A 22132-nucleotide genomic window follows, 5' to 3' on the forward strand; every position below is an offset into this window, starting at 1 on the left:
CGTCTTTTTTTTTTCTTCCTTTTTCTTATTATTGCTGAATGGCAATTTTACATTATGGGACTGCACTGTAACTGTGAGCCAAGCATTTCGCTCTCGGTTTCGGTGCGGCCCCATGGATCTCAATGGGCAAATTTGACAGGCGGTGCCCTGGTCAAACTCTGCAGTCCAAATTAAAAATGCTGCAGCACTATAAAAAGTATTGCTGCCACGACATGTATACAGCCCAGTCAGGCTGTAACGTTAGCATTTGGATGGGCAGCTGGGGGCGGTAAAACAGCAGCTCAGTCACCTGTTTTTACCAACCCCCTGGCTGCCTGTTTGAAAGAGCCCTAAACGTGACTCTTGGGTTTGGTGAACAGATGCAAGTTTTTTTTATGCCAGGTTCTATTGAAGTGATAAGTGAAAATTGTCTCTGTTTACTATGTTCAGGCAGCTGCACATTTGTGTTAACTAATTACTCACCCGAATGAAGCATGATTCTAGTGAGTATGATGTGAGAAATGCCTTATAAAAATAGTCTTTTCTTTTTTCATACTGATGGAAACTTCTTCAAAAATGGCACTATTTAACTTATTATAAGGTTTATCTAGCATAAAACCTGCTTCAGCCACTATATCGCTCTGCAGTTTTCTATACGGTTCTAGCAATATAGAGTCAACATTAGCAGCATTTACTGCGAATGAATCAACTAAATAGAATTTGCAGTGCGACACCCTCCTAGTTCAGAGTAGTGTGAAGCAGAGTGGAGCATGGGGTTGATTGCTTTGGGCTGCTCAGTGTTTCACAGGCTGCTGTTCTACTACTCCCTCCATCTTCTAGAATGTTCTGGAAGCATAGTGGGAGGGAAAGCAGGATAGGCAGCCTAAATATTTATGGAACCAATTCCTGGGGAGGTGTGCCCAGAAGGGGAAGGGAGAGCCTATAAGTAGTCTGAAGCCTGGCAGCAGGGAGCATAGTTCCTGGGTCCAGTCCAGCAGGGGTTCTGCCCCTGGGGTAGAACAAGCTAGAGGAGCCCTTGTGAAGACGTTGAGCTCCCTGCTTAACTGGGGGGCCTACTAAAGAACCTTTGTCCAGAAACTGAGCTGAGCCAGAAGGAAGTTGATGGGAAGAAGTCCAAACATCCTGTGGTTGAGTAATTAACCCCCCCACAGAGGAGAAGTGACAGTGGGGTGCTTTGATTTCCAAAGGGAGTGCAGGCCACTATCAGTGCAAGGAGTCCCGCAGAATATTCATTTTGCAAGTCCAGTACAGCCAGGAGTTGTGCAATACAGTCAAGACAGTGCCGTGCCTTCAGAGGTTGTGCAATACAGTCTGAATTTTGTAATCAGCAAATATTCAAGCTTCACAGTTGTTGCAGTTCTGGGATATCCTATGCTCCCTTTCCCTTTACTGTTTTAATAAAAACCCTAAAAAGGAATCCCTAGACTGATCTTTTGAGCCAGAAGAAGAATGCTGAAAATGTTGTGTGCCTAGCTATGTGTGCGCTGAGGGGGGAAATAAGTCCCAACTACCAGCAGCTCCTGCCAGGATAGCGCAATAGCAGTAATAAATGGATTTTTAATACATACAACGCCAGAAAGAGAGATCTTTTTAGGGGATCTGTTGGTATACTTGACCTTACAAACCGGGAACACCCAAAATTCCAGTTTGTACCCCTGCAAGATGGTGGAGATAACCCAGTTGTCCTGGATCGTTTCCACAAAACCTTTGAGAACTGAAGCAGCTTTCCCCCCACCCAAGTGAGTGGGGGTGCCCCTTCACAAGGTAGGCTTAGAGGAAATATTGGCTGATCTCTGGCCCTAGGGCTTTTTCTGTCCCTGCCCTGAAGGCTTGGTTCCTTACCCAGATGGCTGAAGCGGTCGCCAAAGGAGGCTTTCAGTAAAGATTCCAACTTTTTTTTTTTATCTGCTGGATCTTTAAAAACCTGGGCATTATCCACAGGGCAGGTTAAAAACTCTTGTTAACCGAAGAAATGGCAGCATCCACAGTAGGTATATTCCATTTCTTGGTAAACTTTTCCTCCATAGGATACAATATTTTTTTTTTTTTTTTTTGTTTTAGGAGTAACAAAAATTCTATCAGGATGGTCCCAATCATTATACATTACTTGCTCCAAGAGAAGATGTACGGGAAAAGTCAGAGAACTATGAGAAGGGCACAATGAGCCTAGAGAGGAAAAAACTAAAGCCGTCTCTAAGGGAGGAAATTTGTATGTAGACCGGACCATTTCAGTAAGAGATTGAACTAACCATCTCTGGGTTTTTAAATTTTCAGCTACTTCTTCCACATTCTCTGCCCAATCCTGAACTGATTCAGGGAGTAGCTCAGGTGGATCTATCACGTTTCCTCCCTCCTTGTGATGCTGCAATCACGCCAGCAATTTTACCCTCAAGGTTGGGTAATGCCGATGCCAAATCAAATCATCCTTAGTGACGTAGGGTGCGGCAGAAGCACCTGGAGTAGCTACTAGGTCTGACAACCGTAATGACTCAGATTGGCTAGTCACCTCTGGCTCTTCAGGGGGAGTAGACACAGAGGAAGCACGGCTAAGAAGGCCTGATGGTGGCATCACAGTGCCCCTTCTAGCTGTGCTCCCCCCAGCCCTTTTTCGGGCAGACATTGCTTTATAGCAAGACAAACTTGAGGTACTAACTTCAGTGTACTCAAGGCTTGTGCTAAGCTATACAGCTTAATCACACACAGCACTGACTATCCCAAAGATACAGAACCTGTTTGTGCTAGTAAACCTAAACCCACAGGGACTCATGCAACCCAGCTGCTGCGGCTTTGTGTCCCCTTTAACCCTGACAGAGGCTTGCACGTTGGAAACAGTTCCTTAAAATTGTGCCTTGATATGCTGTATTGCGCATGCGTAGAGGGCTACGTGGTGTCCACGTGCACGCCCCCCGAGGCGTACGCCCGTTTAAAAGGTGAAGATTCGCGCACGTGCCTTCGCTACAGATTTGCTATTGAGGGAGGAGACCAACACACTGGCGCTTTCGCGCCAAGGTGAAAACAACAACATGGGATTGAGAGCAGCTTAGACGGAATTGGTTTGTCACAGCCGATCGCAAAGCAAAGAAATAATGTTTAACAAGATGTATTTTGCATAGCTTAACATACATTGTCTCATGCAGAGACCCACATGGCACTCTCTTTCGGTTATCTCCTCAGACCCCGTTCAGACAGGGGCGACGCGACTTGCTGGGGCGACCTGTGAAGTTGCGGTGCACAGCGTGCACCGCGACTTCGGCGCGACATGCACGGACTTCATATCATTGAAGTCAATGCAAGTCGCCTCCAGGTCGCCCCAAAGTAGTACAGGACCCTTTTTCTAAGTCGGAGCGACTTGTGTCGCTCCTATTAGAACGGGTCCTGTGCTAATCAATGGCAGGCAACCCACCGCCCAAGTCGCGCTAGTGTGAATGGGGACTAAAGGGAACAGTGCATAAAATATTTACATTTGCTGTATGTGTAAATATTTTAAAATTGCACTTACCAGTCCTGCCACAGGACTCAGTTTGAAAACAGGACTCCAATCTTCACCCATCACAGTGAGCGTTGTCTTGCCGACCTTCAAGGACTGGGTACCCTTGTTTTTAGAGGGGCCACGGCCTTGGACCTGTAAAGCACCCTGCAAGGAGCGCCTTTGGGCTTTGGTATTACCAAGGGTCTGGATCCCAGGGTCCAGTGCCTAAAAAGGACAGCATTACAGGCAAAAACTCGTAACTGCTTCCCGAGGCTCAAGTACCATTTTTTTAGTCTTCTGACTTTTAGATGAATCAGATAGCTAGCCCCTTAGATTCAGTGATCTTTGATCGGGGTATGTAGCATAATCTTCTTTCTTTAAAGAATATGTGGAGAGACCATCACCTTTAGACACTGGTTAAAAAAAAAACCAAAAAAAAAAAAACACTGAGGTACTTCCTGTGTGGGAGGGGGGTTATATAGGGGGACATCCTGATTGGTTGCCAATGTCCATCTTTAGGTGGATAAAAAACCCATGTGTTATGAATTATGGCTCTGTGTCCCGTGATGTATGAAAAGAAATACACTTTGCTTTTTTGCGGCTCCCTTGTTAGGCAGGGAGGACTCTTTGTTATGCGTTTTTCACCTGTACCCCCTTTAAATTTTCTAGGGAGCTGTATGGCCACCAGATGAGATGGCCACCAGTTGGAACAGCAAAACACATAGTTCTCCCTCAAAAGAATACTGTGCGACTAATTTTTAAAAATAAAAAAGTTTTGTTACGATAGGTCTTTAAATGAAGATTCATTGAGAAACTCTCTGTTTTCTAGGGGATTCACATCTGAAAGAACAGTTGCAGCACAATGCAAATTTGATTCAACTTATGACCATTGATGTTTTGCTTGAGTCACAAGTCACTGAATCCCCTTTCCTACTTCCCAGTTGTGAAAGTTACACTTCTCGTGCAAGCTGGAGTATTCCACAGAACTGAGCTTTAGAACCACAAAGTATACTGTGTGTAATGGACCAATTACTTACCACTAAAATATTTCAGGATATACAAGAATATACCTGGCCTCCTCTACAACAACAATGCATTGCAGCTTTTTGATTGATAACTGTGTAAGTTCTTTCTATTTTTTTTGCCACTGGACATTCCTCCTTCCAGTAGCGGTGCACAATGGAGAGCTTGTAAATTAAGCAACGTTGGTCATACACGCTATGGATAAATTATCAATTTATTTTCCGATCAAGGTCTTCCAAGGAGTAATTGATCTATAAAAAACCTATTCAATTATTATTTCACACACAGGTAAGTAGATTTTGATCCATAGTAACGATACAGTCATAACTTATTGATTGCATCTCTCTTTCCAATATGTAATCTCATAATCTGATCAATTGTACCACAGAGCTGCCAATAGATGCAAAAATAATAATCGTTTTCTCTCGCCCTGGTTAGTCGATTTCGTTTAATCAAATTCAATCCAAAGCCAAGTTAAAAAAAAAATGGAACAAAAGGAAGTTATGGATAGAAGATTGTTTTGATCGTTTGGTCGGATTGCATCAATCAAAAAATAAAATTGAACTGTGTGTGGCCACAGCTAGAAAATAAAGCTATATATACACATTCGAAACGCTAATGTTTATCATAAATGACAAGTCATTGACAGCTCCACTGTGGTAGACAGACAAGAATGAATGTCATTTTGACATTTAAAGTTAAAACAGTGCCTTAGGCTGTAAAAATGCACCCCAACCCCCCCCCCCCCCCCCCCCCCAACTGCTGACACAAGAAAACTAGCCGGCATGCTAAAATGGATCCTAAGTGTGCGACTGGTGTGAATGTAGCCTGTCACATTAAGAAAGTACTTTACAATGGATTTTACAAACATTTTTAAAGATCTACACATTTTATAAAAGAATGAATGAAACTTGTAAAATGCACATTATCGGAGTTGCATTCATGGGTATAGCCCCAACAAAGTACAGCGCTTTAAGGAATAAATAAAAAAATGAATATCTTTCCCCACCTTAGTGGATTTTACAAGCAAATGGCCCATAATTGAAAAAAAAAAAAAACACAGTAAAAAAGCCTATTTTTATATGGCAGCAGTAGGATCTGCAAATATACAAAGGGACTTCCCCACTGCTTTCATACAAGTACATCTGGACTAAACCAACATCCAGAAATGAAAAGGGAAGTACATAAAGCTGAACATCCCTGATTGAAAACCACAAGACCCAAACGGGTGATTATGACATCTCAGCCAGAAATAGCAAGATATAACTGAAAAGTCTATTAAATTCAATATTCCGCTTTAATGCAGAGATTTAAACTGCAGTATGTTTGCTAAGGGGGGGGGGGGGGAGAATCTGATGTAAAGGAGTTTCTCCTCACCAAAGCCCCCTTACATCAGAATCCCCCCAACCTTAGTGCACTCACTTTAGAGGCAGGAGAGAGGAGGGGGGGACTTCAGACACAGACAGTGGATGGAGGCTCAGGCATTATTGGCACCTTTCATCCAGGATGTATCTGCTGGCTCCTGGGCTTCAAATTTCTCACCCACACATCCCTTTTCTGAGGCACAGCACACCAGGGATTGGGGCATGGGTGGGGGGGGGGGGGAGGAGCAGATTGAGCCCTTTCCCCTCCCCTCACCCAGCCTGTGAGCACGCCTGTGCATTTGTCGGTTGCGGTACGTGTGTGTGTGTGTGTGTGTGTGTGTGTGTGTGTGTGTGTGTGTGTGTGTGTGTGTGTGTGTGTGTGTGTGTGTGTGTGTGTGTGTGTGTGTGTGTGTGTGTGTGTGTGTGTGTGTGTGTGTGTGTGTGTGTGTGTGTGTGTGTGTGTGTGTGTGTGTGTGTGTGTGTGTGTGTGTGTAATTTTTTTTTTTTTTTTTTTAGATACACACATACATACTGTTTGGCTCCTTTCATACGATCGGACCGATCAGGTCTGCCTGTCTGTTCTTTAGGCGGCTATCCATTCTCCTCTATGGAGAGGCGGATGTCAGCGGGGATGTGTCCGCTGACACCCGTCTGTCATTCCCTCTGACAAAATTTGCTTAAAAAACAGACTGATGCCGATATAATCGCCATCCGTCCACCGGGTCGGATCTGATGAAAACTGACATGCTGCACAGTGAGCAGAGACAGACCTCTCATCCGCCGGCTCAGCAGGAATCATCGGAGCCATCCCCCGCTAAGCTGGCAGAGTCCGCCGAGCGGAATCCGCTCCATGAGAAACGGGCCTTATAAATAAATGTAAAAAAACATTTTCAAAATGTATTAAAAACATGGACGGCGTCAGTAAGACAGTGGACGGCGTCAGTAGAGCAGAAATTGGTGTCAGTAGTTTATTTTTATTTCAGAACTTTATGTCACACGTTTGAAACAGATGCCCCAGTCCTTTTCTCTGCATCCTCAGCTGCACTGGACAGTGAATGAATAGGAAGTGCCCTGTGCTGAGTGGCTTCCTGTTCAGTCACAGACTGAAGTATAGCAAACAGTTTCCTATGCTTCAGTTATGAACAAACACAATGACTGATCGGTACTGATCACTCACTCGTGTTCGTTCAGAAAAGGAAGGGGAAAATCACATATTTATATACTGACCCCTTCCCCACTCACCATCCTGAACCATTCCCCTGTGTGCCCACAGCAGTAGAGCAAAGAAAGAATGCCGACAGAACTGCGGGGATGGAAGGGGGGACCTAGGCAGCATGGGGAATCTGCGCCACATGGGGTAATTAGGGTGTGTCCACAGGCATGTTGGGGAGCCACAAAGTCCTGTCTGAATAATGTGTCCAGGTTTCAAGCGGTCTGAAACCCAGATACATTATTTCAAACCTGGACTAGGGCTGGATGTTTTTTCTGCCTTTAAATTTCCTAAGGCAGAAGGCCTCTATCATTCAACCTGCTTCCTCTTAGCTCTGGTCATCCTTGACCATTTCCAGACTGTGGATGGACAAAGAAGCCAATAAGGCTTTATTCACACTGGGCTAAAGATCAGTAGCCAGTGAGACCAGCGTTCGACCATGAGACCCCTAAAATTATGGGGGGGGGCACATGATTGTCGATACTTCTCACCCCCTGGGTGGGAAGGAATTCTGGGGAGGGTGGTAAGGGGCTAAAGAAGCAAAGTATTCTATGGATGGTTGTACCACACCACCGAAACCCCCCTTACACATCTAAACCTTTTTGGCAGACAGAACTCTTTCAATTCTTGCTGGTTTCTGCAATAGCACAAGATGACGAGACTACGCCTGATAAAAGAAGTGTTATTTTTAGTCCCTATGGAGACTCCCAACAATTACAGGAATCCAGAATTAGTGCAACATGGGAATTCCATCATGTGACCTGCATGAAGCTTTCCTTTGTTTAATGACATTTTTTATGACGCACCATTTTATAATAAGGAGTCTCTTTTGATGAATACCAGGTGATGTTTTTTTTATGCAACTCTGGAATGCAGTTAGTACATGCCAAGGCACCAATATCTTTCCATTTTTTTTTCTCAAGTAAAAAATTTCCCCAAATATTAGCCTTACCAAAATTCCTAAAACTATTTCTCACAATCCTGACACCCATAAAAGAAACCTATATACAGTATCTCACAAAAGTGAGTACACCCCTCACATTTTTGTAAATATTTTATATCTTTTCATGTGACAAACACTGAAGAAATTACACTTTGCTACAATGTAAAGTAGTGAGTGTACAGCCCATATAACAGTGTAAATTTGCTGTCCCCTTAAAATAACTCAACACACAGCCATTAATGTTTAAACTGCTGAAAACAAAAGTGAGTACACCCCTAAGTGAAAATGACCAAATTGGGCCCAGTTATCCATTTTTCCTCCTCGGTATCATGTGACTTGTTAGTTTTACAAGGTCGCAGGTGTGAATGGGGAGCAGGTGTGTTAAATTTGGTGTTCTTGCTCTCACTCTCTCATACTGGTCACTGGAAGTTCAACATGGCACCTCATGGCAAAGAACTCTGAGGATCTGGAAAAAAGAATTGTTGCTCTATATAAAGATGGCAAAGACCCTAAAACTGAGCTGCAGCATGGTGGCCAAGACCATACAGCGGTTTAACAGGACAGGTTCCACTTGCGAGACCTGTCCACTTGCGTGACCTAGCAAAGTCATGTGACCACCCTCTCTTCCAATGGATGTGCGTGATGCCTTTCTCCGAAAAAAAATAAAAATAAAAGGCTGCTGCACTCCAATGAAATCAAATCGATTGTGTTTTATTGGAACCAACAACCACAAGTCAGTCCTCACCCATTGGACCTCCTCTCTGTATTGCACCGAATAAGGCTTACTGGTAACTAACTCAAGTAAACCCTGTTGGTTGAAACACAGGTGAGGGCCAATGGGTGGGGACTGTTTTTGTGGTTGTTCGTTCCAATACACTGCTGATAGGTCCTCCGGTAACAAGGGAGTTAATGTCTGGCTCCCTCCCCATCAGTTCGTTTACTACAGTACCCGGATCCGAACCAGAGTTATGGAGATCTATGGCCTGGTCATGAGGTACGCAAAGTATGGAGTTAATGAGCACACATATGGTGTGCACTATGTGCTCGGTGGGAAGCCCATTCGGTTACTGGGAGTGAGGTAACAGAGGACTGGTGGAGTGTGAGCACGTCTTTCCTAATGCAACATCTAAGTTACAATATGTAGGGACATCGGGCAAGTCGCTTGTGTGATATTACTGCTCACAGTGTGAAAGCTCATCTCCAAGTCGGGGAATTGCCAGAAAGTGGTTGTAAAGGCTGAACGTAAAAAACCTTCAGTGTCCAGCTGCCCCTTAGCCCCCCTAATACTTACCTAAACCCAATCCAGCGATGTGCTCAGGAGCTGAGGTTCTCCTGGGTCTCTTTCTCCTGATAGGTTGAAATGCAGCAACAGGAACCATTGGCTGCTGTCAATCACAGCCAGTTAAGGCGAGGCAGACCAGTGTTCTCTGTGTCTTATGGACACAGAGAGCCAGCTCAGTAGTGAGCACGCACAAGTGCTCCCACAACAAGCAGTCTGCTATGAGGGAACTCAGCAAGGGGCTCAGAGCGCTGGCAGGGGACCCTGAGAACAGAAGGATCAGGACTGTTTTGTGCAAACATTTTTGCACAGAGCAGGTAAGTACAACCGGTTTGTTTTTTTACAAACACCTTAGGCTACATTCACACCTGAGCGTAGCGTTTTTCGCGCGTTTTTTACCGCGATTTTACCGCGATTTTTGCGGCGTTTTTTACCGCGATTTTTACCGCGATTTTTGTGCAGGCGTTTTTAGATTGAATAGAGATCAATGGAAAACGCCTGTAATCTGCCCAAAAAGAAGTTCATGTACTTTTTTGAGCGTTGGGCGTTTTGTATACAGCGTCAAAACGCTCAGATGTGAACAGGGGCCATTGAAATGAATAGGATTTGTCTTGTTGGGCGTTTTGAGAGCTGATCCTAGAGCAGAAAAACGCCCCAAAAACGCCCCAAAACGCCTAGATGTGAACGGAGCCTTAATATTAAATTCGTCACACGACTGCAGTCTCCACCTGGTCTCGGGCATTGGCGAGCGCGCCCCGTGTAAAAGGTACCCCCGTGTGCAGGGCTGGTGACCTTGTTCATCGGCTGGCGTAGCCCAAGAACCCCCAGAGGCATACAACTTGGTAGTCGGCAAGGATACACTAGTGCCTGGTACCACCCCCCCGATATGTAATTGGAGTGCGGTAGCTTGGTATTTTCAACCACTCTTCCTTTAGACACTAGAAGCTCCACATTGCAGCTTACATTTCATGAATGGGATATAAAATACAGCCTGCAGCATGGAGTGGTATCCACAATCTCCATTTAATCACAGGAAGGTTTTACCCCCCTCATGACCAGACCATTTTTCAGCGCTGTGCTACAAGAACTGGCAATTGTGCGGGGAAAAGTGTAAGTAGCTGCCGGCCAGACGGCTCCGCTCGCCCGTACTTCCTAGACGCTTGTGAGGGTGACATCAGCACGCCGTGACCCGATGCGTTTCGTCATAGATGGCGTTTTCAAAGGTGACATAGTCTGACTGTGATAATGTGTTGGAAAATCTGGTGCTAACTGACACTGGCTGGGAGGGTCACTAACTGACACTAATAGAATGATCAGTGATAATACTGTATAAATAACACTGGCTTTGAAGGGGGTCAACTTTAAGGGGCAATCAAGGAATTAGCTGTGTGCTGCTTTTACTTATTAATCTGGCTGTTTTTTTTCCTGGTTCACACATATGCGATGCGGGAACCCTGCAAATCCACTGTGGGTTCCTGCATCCCAATTAACTTGCAGGCAGTTCACACTGCCATATGCAAATCACTGGGGGTGTCAATACAAAGTTAACGACACCCCAGGTCAGTTCACATATCGCAGTGCCAACTGTCAGTTCGGAAGCGAATCGGATAACATAGGTGTGAACACCCATGCGATCCAATTCTGATGCAGACCGCAAAAAAAGGGTCCTGTGTGAGTTGTGTCCGAAATCGATGCAAATTTAGCTATACAATCTGTATGGCTGAATTCGCACCGCACAGACATCGCATGCGATTGGCAGAGCAGTGTGCTCCGAATCACATGCGATATCCGTCATCGCATACATGTGAACCGGGACTTACTCCCTTCTCTTGAGAGAGAAGAAACAGCCAGATTGCAGTTCTCTGTACACAGAGTTCTAGGTGTTTGTAAACACAGAACTCTGTGCTGTGACTGGACACATCTGATCAGCAGGTGTCAGCCAAAATCATTGGCTGAAATCTGCTGCCAACTACTGCTGTGTCCAATCACAGCACAGGTCATCAGGGGGCAGGCACATGTGCGATACCGGGTAGTGCCTGGCTGTGCTGCCCACTCACAGTGCATCTACTGCGAGCAGGTCCGCAAGTGTATAAATTGGACTTTATTAATTCTCCCACTACTGAGTCCAAACCATACCAGAGGATGAATACCATAACCTGCAGGTTGAAAACAAAACAAAACAAAAAAAAAAACGGACTTAATTCACACATTTGAGGTGTGTGCTGCGCTATTGTATTCTGACAGTGGAGAGACTTCCCTGCTGTCAGTATATACAGATCAGCTTTTATCGGACAGTGTGGTTGAACAGAATTTGTTTACAGCGGAGTTCCAGTCCCCTAATTCATTTTATAAATGCTACCCAATATTGTTATGACTTTATTGTAACATTTGTATACTGTCAGTAACGTGTTTTTTTTTTTTTTAAATCATTAAAAACTAACCTGATCTCTGAAGCAGGCAGGGTCCACTTCTGTTGCAGGAATCTAAAGCCCACTTGCCTTCATTTACGGGATTTGGTGCAGCTAGCTACCCAGCATGCACCTCCAGATCTCGCACCTGCACAGTAATGCCACTGCACGCCGCTTCCTTCCTAACTTCCCCCGAAATTACGTGAGATTTCAGTATTAGCAATTTCCATGGACTCCTGGGATAGAGGACGCCGACATCCCAGGAGTCCACGCAAATCGCTTTCTGAAGACATTGCCTAGGTGGCCGGACCAAAAGTCCTGCATTAAGACATCTAAAATAAGGTATTTAGAAAAAAAAAATAATTTGTTTGTAAATGCAATGCAGATAGGCATGTGGATGCTAGTACATTTTAAAAATGGGTGGTTTAACCACAGTGGCCACACATGGATTGAAATTCATTCAGTTCCTGCCAAAAATCGGCCAAATTTCGATCCATATTTGGCTAACTTTAGCTTCTGATGTTGTGGGAGTGAATGGAAAGTAAATATACAGTCTATGGAAGTCCATATTTACCCTTTTACTGCCACCACCGGAAGTATAATGGCTTGGCAGTAGCAGGATGGAACAAAGCTCATGGTTCCAAGGACAGCCATGAGCGTGTTTCTACTTTGCTAAGCAGGCTCTGGTCTTTAAAGCCTCTCCCCTGGAATAAAAGAAAAGAAAGTGATGCCGCCAAGGTACTGCCCACAGATCGGGGCATCAAGAAGAAGAGAACAGTCGAGAATGATTGAAAGGTCTGCTGTCTCCACTCAGAGAGAACGCTACATTGATAGAAGCTGTAGTATGGCTTCTATGAATGGAGGAAGTGGGTGGAAAGGGCGGACATAGTCCAAATTCTATTAACCTCCACGGCACTGGAAGATTACCATGGCAGGTGGAATGGGAGGGATGCAATGGAGGATGGAAGATTTCTGTTGAACTAGAAGATAGAAGCGTAAAAACACACATTACACTTATTTTGTATTTTTTTTTTGGTCAGGTAAAACTTAAGCTTTAACGTGAACCTGTTTTGTTTGGCCTGTGTAATTAAAGCCCAGGTCAACTTAAGGGAATAGAAAACCATAATATTATCAACAGCTAGAGTTGGATATTTTTTCCACACGGTCTTCACTCTCGGAATGTAGAAAAGGTAAAAGTAGATTTTTATTCTACATGACATAAAAAGAAGTTTTCACTTTTGTCATGTACAATGAAAATCAACTGGACTCCTACTAGTACTGTGGCACGCTCCACTTGTCAACATTTCTGAGTCTACTTCAGGGATACTTGAGGACACCCGTCCCCAGGTAACACAGAGATGTCTCTTGAGTTGAATCTCAACCCTTACCTCTCCAAGTTTCTGGTCCAGTGCTTTTCCAACACACTCACACTGTCTGAGGACCCTTCCATTAGCAAGTACTTTTTACGGATTTCTGTATTTTATTTTTTTTGTTCTTCTTACCAGAATCAGTTTGTTTTAATGTTTATAAAAAGGGACCCCTCTAATAATAAACGTTTTTATTAATACAATCCTGTTAAGGCCTCATAAACAGGGGCGCCCAGTACCCACGTAAACTTGAATATAGTATGGATATAGTCCCTAATCGCAAAAAGTGTGCATTCAGGGAATACATCCTTATGCTATACGTGGTTGTATGTGAGTACTTGCATGTAGGTAGTTTGCCTACTGTGTTTAGTTAGCAGTCCAGCTGCCCAGGCCAGGGGAAGGGGTTAAAAGAGGAATGTTTTTTCTGCCTTCCTTAGGCAGTTTCATAGGCTTTTGGGGTCCGGCTTTTTCCCAATGTATGATAAAAAGGGGAGAGGCCTGGGTGCCCGCAAACGGGACAGGAACAGTTGAAGAAGGTTGTTGGGACCTGTGCTCCACTTCAGGATGTCAACTCATCGGGACCCCGTAATGATGGATACTGCCACTCGTGTTCTATAAAAAGGGGAGAGGTCTGGGTCCCCACGAGCACAGCACGCATGAAAACAAATGAAGTAGGTTGCTGAGACCTTTAGAGCGCTCCTGGCTCTTCCCACACTGAGTGCTTATTATAGTAAGCCGCTTCTCATCCAGGGACTTGTGCATGCTCGCTCCTGAGCCCCGTTCTGTGTGTCCATAAGATACACAGAGCAAAAGTTCAGCCCTGCCCCCTCTCTCTGGCTCTGACTGACAGCAGCAGGAGCCAATGGCTCCCACGACTGTATCTGAGCCAATGAGGGAGAGAGCCGAGAAGGCCTTTGCTCTCATGCACATTACTGGATCAACATAGGGCTCAGGTATGTATTTAGGGGGATTGTGGGGGGGAAGCTGCATACTGAAGGTTTTTTACCCTCATGCAAAAGCGCCAAAGCGAGCCATACCAAGCCGTACCATGCAGTGGAAAAGCCCCATATGCACCTTGGGGCACCTCCATAACATGTGGATCAAATCCCCAACTGCCGTCTTACATCTGGGACAGGATGCATCCGATCTTCCCCCAAACCAAAACAGTCTTTTGGGCATATAAAATGCTCTATGAAGTTTATAAAACTGTGTGGGCTTTTGGGTTGCTGAGAGGGATAATGTATCTATTGAGGTTACTATACCATCCCATTGTGCATCTGTTAATTGCCCCCACATGCTCCTCCCATTTTAATTCTGCTAGACAGCTTAGAGTCTTTATCCAATACTCTTACCTGTATATTTCTATATAGTTCTGAGATCTACCCTTTTAAAGATGTAGCCTCTATCAAACTTTTCAGCAAAAGGATTCTACTCCATTCTAGTCCTCCTTCCTTAAATTGTGTTGCCAGCGAATGCCGCAGCAGCAGATACATATAAAAATCTCTATTCAAGAGCACAAATTCTTCTTTCAGCTCCTGAAATGTCTTCATTATCCCTGCTTTGTATATTTGCATTAATCTTATCACTCCCTTCTGTTTCCAGTTACTAAAATTCTCCATTCCCATAAGTTCAATTGCATTTCCATTATCCCAAATAGGTGTACACTCTGCAAATCCCGAGTACCCAGATATTGATCTTGTTATATACCATACCTTCCCCAATAGCTTTGCTGATGAACACTGACCCCCCCAAGAGTTTGCCTATATGAACGATGTATGTGGGGTAAAGGCCAGCAATGCTCGTGAGCTATAACAGGTGGTATCGTTGCCTACTTCCCAGCCCCCTATTTGTTGTAACTGGGCTGCCAAGAAGTAGCTCCAGAAATGGGGGATGGCCAAACCCCCCCACCCCCCGTCTCTCGGCAACTGTAATATTCACAGGCGAACTCTAGTCTGCCTCTTACTCTAGATCAATTTCCTAAAAAGGCCTTTCAACTTCTTAAACCACCCTTCAGGGATCCATATTGGGGAATTTAGCAAAATATATATACCAGTTGAGGCAACCATATCATTTTATTCAGGCTGCAACGACCCACTACTGATAAGGGAAGGGGGCTCCACGTCCTACGCTTTATTCCAAAATATTTTTTTTTAAAGGTTCTAGGTTTTCCAGTATATATAACCTAAGGTCAACGGTTATAACTATTCCAAAACATTTAAATCTCTTTACTACTTGCAGATGTCTAGCGTTCTCTGGTAGCTCTCGCTCCAACCCATCAACCGGAAGAAGAACAGATTTTTCCCAGTTGATGGAGAGTCCTGAGAACAAACCAAATTTTTTCAAAATATCCATTGTTGTGATCAATGAATGGTTCACATCCTCTTCTAAAACCTCTTATACCCTCTGCTGTTCTAATGGCTATGGCCAAAGGTTCCATCACCACAACGAGACAGTTACAATGGACACCCCTGCCTCATCCCACGGAACAATGGACACCCCTGCCTCATCCCACGGAACAATGGTAAGTATTCCAAGGATCTTCCACCAGTTTTCACTTTCGCCCTTGGACCAGCATTCAGCAGTTTAACCCAGTTTATGAAGGTGGGACCAACATTAAATAGCGACAGAGCCTGCCACAGATAGTTCCACTTGATGCTGTCAAATGCTTTGACAGCATCGAGGGATAATATGGCTCGTGATCCCAACTTTTCTGATGGGATTTGTTGATTTAAGAATAATATCCTAACATTTAACCCTGTTGATCTACCTGGAATTAATCCACATTGATCAGGGTGAATTAAAGTTGGGATTATTTTATCTAGTCAAATTACTAATACTTTCACCAATAATTTAACATCTGTGCAGAGTAAAGAGATTGGTTTATATGATGCAGGTTGAGTTAGGTCTTTCCCTTCTTTTGGTATTACTATAAAATTGTAGCCTCTGTCATTGACACTGGTAATTCTTCTTTCTCCAACGCCTCATTCAGCACCTGCAGCAGCTCTGGCAACTTTTTTTCTCCATACTCCCTATATCTCTCATTTAGCAATCCACCTGGCCCTGGTGCTTTATGGTTCGCTGACTCCTTTACTGCCTCTCGCAGCTCATCAATAGTAACAGGCATTTCCAATGATGCCCTATCTATCTCTGAGAGCTGCGGGATAGGCAGGCCCTGTATGAAGTCTCCCATTTCTCTATTTTCCTCTACTACCTTATAAATCTGCATAAAAATCCTTAAAGACATTCACTATTTCTTCTGGACACATGGTCACCCTTCCAGCTTGTGTCTCTACAGACATTGCAGTGGACATACCCACATTCTGAAACCTCGCTAGGAGGGCCAGCATGTGTCCAGTATTTTCTCCCTTTTCAAAATGGGCCTGTTAAAAAAAAACAAAGTTGTCTGGTGATGGATCCATAATATATATATATATACATTTTTTTTTCCCCATCTCAGTCACTTTCCCCATTATATTTAACTCCCAATCTCTAGTGAATTTCTTCCTTTTATATATTAGTTGAATTATAATTCCTCACAAATAGGCTTTAAGGCTATCCCACAGTATACCATGTGTTGCTGTTAATCTATTATACTCCAAAAACTCCTGAAGTGATTCTATCATATGGTCTTTGGGGGAAATTAACTGTAGCCAAAAAGGGTTAACTTTGCACTCCCCCCTGGCCCCACTCTTGCCCTACCTCAATGTCAGGACCAAAGGGGAGTGGTCTGACAATCCCCTAGCCTCATATCTAACATTTGTTACCAAAGGGACAAGAGTATCGTTTCCGATTGCCATGTCTATTCTGGAAAGTGATAAGTGTGCACCAGAGTAACATGAATAGACTTGGGCTGTTGGGTAGCGTTCACGCCAGATATCCCTCAGTCCCACCTCTTTGAGTAACATGTATAATCAGGGCTGCTGTTAGAAATCGCAGGGCCCCGTACAGACTACCTGGCAGGGCCCCCCCAAGAAAATATTAAAGATATATTTAGCTAAAAATTACAACAAAATCACTATTAGCAGACACAAATATAACATAACTCACATAATTCCTGCTAAATCTAAAAAAAAAAAAAAAAAAAAAAAAAAAAAACTATGTTAAATAAAAAAGAAGATGAGAAAAATATACAGGCTGGGCAAGTTGGAGCTCCGTGATCAGAGAGAGAGAAACAAAGTTACAATTTACAAATAAACTCCTGAGCAGAGATAAGTGCTGGGAGGGGGGCCCACACTAGAGAGGGGGGGGGGGGATTAGTGAGGGACGACTGTCTCTTTCTCAAAAGATAAAAGCTGATAGCAGGGAGAGGGACAGATCAGATTCAGGTGCTGGAGGAAGATTTCTGTATTTGTTGTCCATCACTAATCCCCCTCTCTGTGTGGGCCCCCCGTGTGCTCGAGCCCCCTACAAGAGGGCTGGTGGTCCCCCCCTATCAGTGGCCCTGTGTATAATGGTGTATAAGGGCTCAGTTCTGGTTTCCTTCCTAAAGGGAATCTATCAACCTGAGTGTTCATCACCATATTGAGATCTCGGACCATTAAGACTAGCACTCTTGGTTTCTCAACTATAAATTCTAACAGATGAATTATTACTTCTGCTTAAAAAAAAAAAAAAAAAAAAAAAAAAGGGGGGGGGGGGGGGGACGGACACAACTCGCAAGCACACATCCCTCATCTACTTTGATTTGTCTACAGAAGAACCCCACTGATCTGTGTATTAAAATACTTGTTCCTCTTGAATATGATGTATACACTGAGTAGTACTGATGTGAAAAGCCTCTATGTTTTAATTGAAGAAACCATAACGCTTTGAAATGTGTCTCCTGCAGACAAAGTACCGATACCCTAAGGCCCCTTTCACACACAGAGTCCGTCAGGTGGACTCTGTTTATCTCAGCGGGGGAATCGATCCGCCGATCCCCACGCCGAGCAGGGGGATGACAGCTGTGTCTCCGCGCTGTGTGCGGAGACACAGCTGTAAGGCCCTAATGCATCTCTATAGGGGGAATCGGATGGGAACGGACCGTCTGTCCGTTCTCATCCGATTCGATCTGTCAGACAGATCGGATGTCAGCGGACATGTCTCCGCTGACATGCGATGCCCCATAGAGATGCATGGGGCGTCCATTTAGATCCGCCATAAAAAACTGACAGGCCGATCTCAACGGACTCCATGTGTGAAAGGGGCCTAAGGCAGTGATGGCGAACCTTGGCACCCCAAAATGTTTTTAAACTACAATCCCCATGATGCTCATACACTCTGCAGTGTAGTGGAGCATAATGGGAAATGTAGTTCCAAAACATCTGGGGTGTCAAGGTTCGCCATCATTGTCCTAAGGGTTGAAACAGTCACATTCCACGAACAGACCGTTACTTCACCACCCATCCTATTTCTAATTTCTATGGGTATAGACCAGCATGCCTGGTCTATACCCATAGATATATAATTTCTATCCCAAATAAGTGCATCTGCTTTTTCTATCCTAATTTAAAAAACACCCCCCCCCCCCCAAGAAAAAACCCTTGGGGGTATTGAATGCGGTTCCATACTCCACTCGTGTAAGTGCCAGGACTGCTAATTATAAAAATACCTTGTGTCAGTGTCAAAAAAACACCTGTGACTCTCTAAACAACTTCATCCTTAAATCATAACTCCAATCCTAATATTACTAAACCAATATATAAAACCCTTGAGTTCCTATCTTGAGATTTGTACCTCTTATTTCATGATTTATATAGACCACTCATTCCTTTTTAACCATGATGTGGTAGCGGCAGGTGTGTCAAAAACACTGGACCACTCCTTGTGCAGCGACTCTCAGTCACACCAGATATAACATAGCATATTGTATATTTAACTGCCGCAGCCGCCTCTTGATATCTATAAATCTCACCCTTGTTCTCTGTACCTCTGCAGAGAAATCTGGAAAGAACGAGATTTTTACCCCATTAAACCTAATTTCCTTTATTTCTCAATATTATTTCTCGGTCCTTAGAAAAAAAAAAAATGATCACTGGTCTTGCGATCCCTCTCATATTGTTCCCTTTGCTCTTTCTGGCAGTCCCATTATGCAAACATTGTTCCTCCTTAGTCTGTTTTCCAAATCTAGTTTATCTCTTTGCTTCTCAACTGTTCCCTTTTAATAGCTACATTTATGGTTTCATAGGTTTTATTTCATCCTCCACTCCGCTGACTCGGTTCTCCAGCTCCGTAGTGCGTTCCAGTACCTTTTGCAAATCATGTCTGAAGAGTGACATTTTCTCTTTTATACCTTTTAGCTGGGCCATTTCTGATAGGGCAGATTTACATCCCTTTACTGCCATTAATACCGCTCTCAAAGATGGCTCCTCTGCCACTGAGGCCTCCAATACAGAGAGGTCAGGTGATCACCCTGTAATTGGGGTACAGGGTGCTGAAGCCATTTTAGAGGGCTTACTGCTTTGACTTAACCCCTTAAAAGTTGCAGAAGGTGACAGAGATATCTTAGGTTGCGACCCTTTCACATTATTTTGAGATGGATTATGTACAAACCGTTCCAGTTTAGCTGCTGCTTCCTTGTTTTTTTCCTTTACCGCTCATTGGGGCTGTGAGCCAGAGGCCTCCAGCAGCCCTGATGTATCTCCCTTTCGCCTTGTAATTGCTTCTAGCCTTATATTCCAAATGCTATACTAGATAGCGACCTTATTGCCAGACATATGACCCCACTCCAAACTGCTTTAAAACACAGGTGTAGGCATTGGAAAAAGAAAAGAAAAACAAAAAAAGGAAAAGTCAGTTTCACTTATCTGTGTGCTTTCAAATGTCAGTCCAGGAATCCAGATGGTCTGAGAATCCTTTAACCAGGAAAACTTTCTACTAACCAAGATCGGGCTAATAGAGGGTTATTAAGTTTGGATACAGTCCTCGAACATCATCTTCCTGGGAATCGTAAAGAACTCCTTCCAGGTCAGCAGAGGGACAGTTGAGACTATCAGGGAGCAGAGGAGGACCGAGGTGGGCCGAGGAGCGCCGAAGCACTTTTGCAGAAGCTGACAGGAGACAGAGGCTGATCAAGGCTGAAGAAGACCCAGAGACACTCATTTTCTCAATGCAGCGCCGCCTCCTCCTTTCCACAACCAAACCGTCTCCCCCTCTTGGCAACACAGTACTCCCGAGAATCCTCAAAGGCCACCTTAGACATTACCGCCAATACAACGGGGAAGGATCCTCTCTCCCAAACAGCACCCGAGTCACCGCTCCTCCACTCGCTCTCCCGCTTCCCCCCTCATTCTTGCTCTCTGCGCACGCTGGTCAATCCACTATATTGGAGCACAGGTGAGCCATGCATGCTGCTCACATCACACTGAACCACTCCCCCCCATAGCTGACACTCTTGTGTCTGTCACAGGTTCAGCACTGGTATTAGGCCCCACAGCAACAGAAGATTATGGCTGTGGGGTATAGTTGGCCGGGAAGAGAACTTTGAATTTCCACTATGACAGCTGGCACAAGGGACACTTTGCACTGAATGTAAGTAACATCCCTTGGCTTTAGGTGGCCATACACAGCCCTATTTGAGCATTGATGTGATGGTAAGGACATGTAGGCCCTCCCTGAGGGATAACAAAGAATAGGAAGAAAAAGGGGCTGCAGTAGCCCCCTTTTACTATATGGGATAGTGGCAGGGGCAGCTTGTAAGGTTTGAACTTTAGTGAACTAGTAGTATAGTGGATAGCCTTCTCTGAAGCTGGGGACAGTGACCTTTTGACTTCTGGGTCACTCTCCCTCAGCTTCCCGCTCAAATTTAGTGTGTATCTGGGCAGTTTTAAAGTCAGCTGTAGCCTTCCCGCCCGATTTGTGCTGTTTCTGGGGAGATTTGCACGTGGACCCCGCTTCCTGCCCAAATCTCCCGCTTTTTAGTGCCCAGCTAGTCCTAACCAGTTCCCAGAGGGGTTATTTAAGAGCGACCTCGGGAGGGGGGCTCTAAGTCACTTCATCCCTCAGGAAAGAATCTGCGGCGTTCCCCTCCCTCCCTCCCTTTTGGTTGTTGCGGCCAGTTATTTTTTGGTAAACACGGTCGCCTTACAGTCCATTCAGACTAGCGCGACTTGTCAGGCGACTTGGTCGCCTGACAAGTCGCGGTCGCTCGGTCGCCATTGAGTAGTACAGGACCCGTTCTAATAGGAGCGACACAAGTCGCTCCGACTTAGAAAAAGGAGCCCTGTACTACTTTGGGGCGACTTGCATTGACTTAAATTATATGAAGTCCGTGCAAGTCGCGGTGCACCGCGACTTCACAGGTCGCCCCACAAAGTCGTGTCGCACCAGTCTGAATGGGCTGTTAGCGTAGTGCTTTGGTGGACGTAAGTTTTATTGATTGGAAAATGTACATAGTTAGAAAATGTTATTTAAATTTATTATTTATATTGTCAACCTGAGCCGTAGTGGCTAGGTTGTTTAAGGCCCCATTCACACTGGGGCAACGCTACTTTGCCGGGCGACCTCATAGGTCGCGGCAAGCTGCTCGCCCCGCGACCTCAGAGCGGCCGGCACGGACTTCATAACCTTGAAGTCTATGCAGGTCGCTCCGGGTCGCCCCAAAGAAGCTCCGGACCCTTTTTCTAAGTCGGAGCGACTTGTGTCGCTCCTATTAGAACAGGTCCGCAGCTTCTCTATGGAAGGCGACCTACGGCGACCTGTCAGGCGACCAGGTCGCCTGACAGGTCGCCCCAGTGTGAACAGGGGCTTAGTGTGTTATTTCAAGTTTAAAATAAAGTTTGAGTTTTATTTATTTATACCAATAATAAAACAGCCGCGGCCTGATCTTTTTTTCAAACCATTAGTGCCGGTTCACACTAAAGCGGCACGACTTCGGGGGCGACCTGTGAAGTCGCGTGCACCACGACTTTGTCGCGACTTGCACGGACTTCATATAATGAATGTCTATGCAAGTCGCTCCAAGATCGCCCCAAAGTAGTACAGGAACCTTTCTCTAAGTCGGAGCGACTTGAGTTGCTCCTATTAGAGCGGTTCCCGTAGCACACAATGGACCGCGACTTGTCAGGTTAAAAAAAAAAAAAAAGAAGGAAG

General features: G+C 44.7%; 1 protein-coding gene across 2 annotated transcripts in view; it reads right to left on the minus strand.

Moving 5' to 3' along the window:
* IRF5 (interferon regulatory factor 5) overlaps nt 1-22132 on the minus strand; it is an 82043-nt gene that overhangs the window by 58747 nt on the left and 1164 nt on the right. The gene's annotated exons all lie outside the window — the stretch shown is intronic.

The sequence above is a fragment of the Pelophylax lessonae genome (genome assembly GCF_965119305.1).
Source record: "Pelophylax lessonae genome assembly, chromosome: 4".
Taxonomy (NCBI): Eukaryota; Metazoa; Chordata; class Amphibia; order Anura; family Ranidae; genus Pelophylax; species Pelophylax lessonae.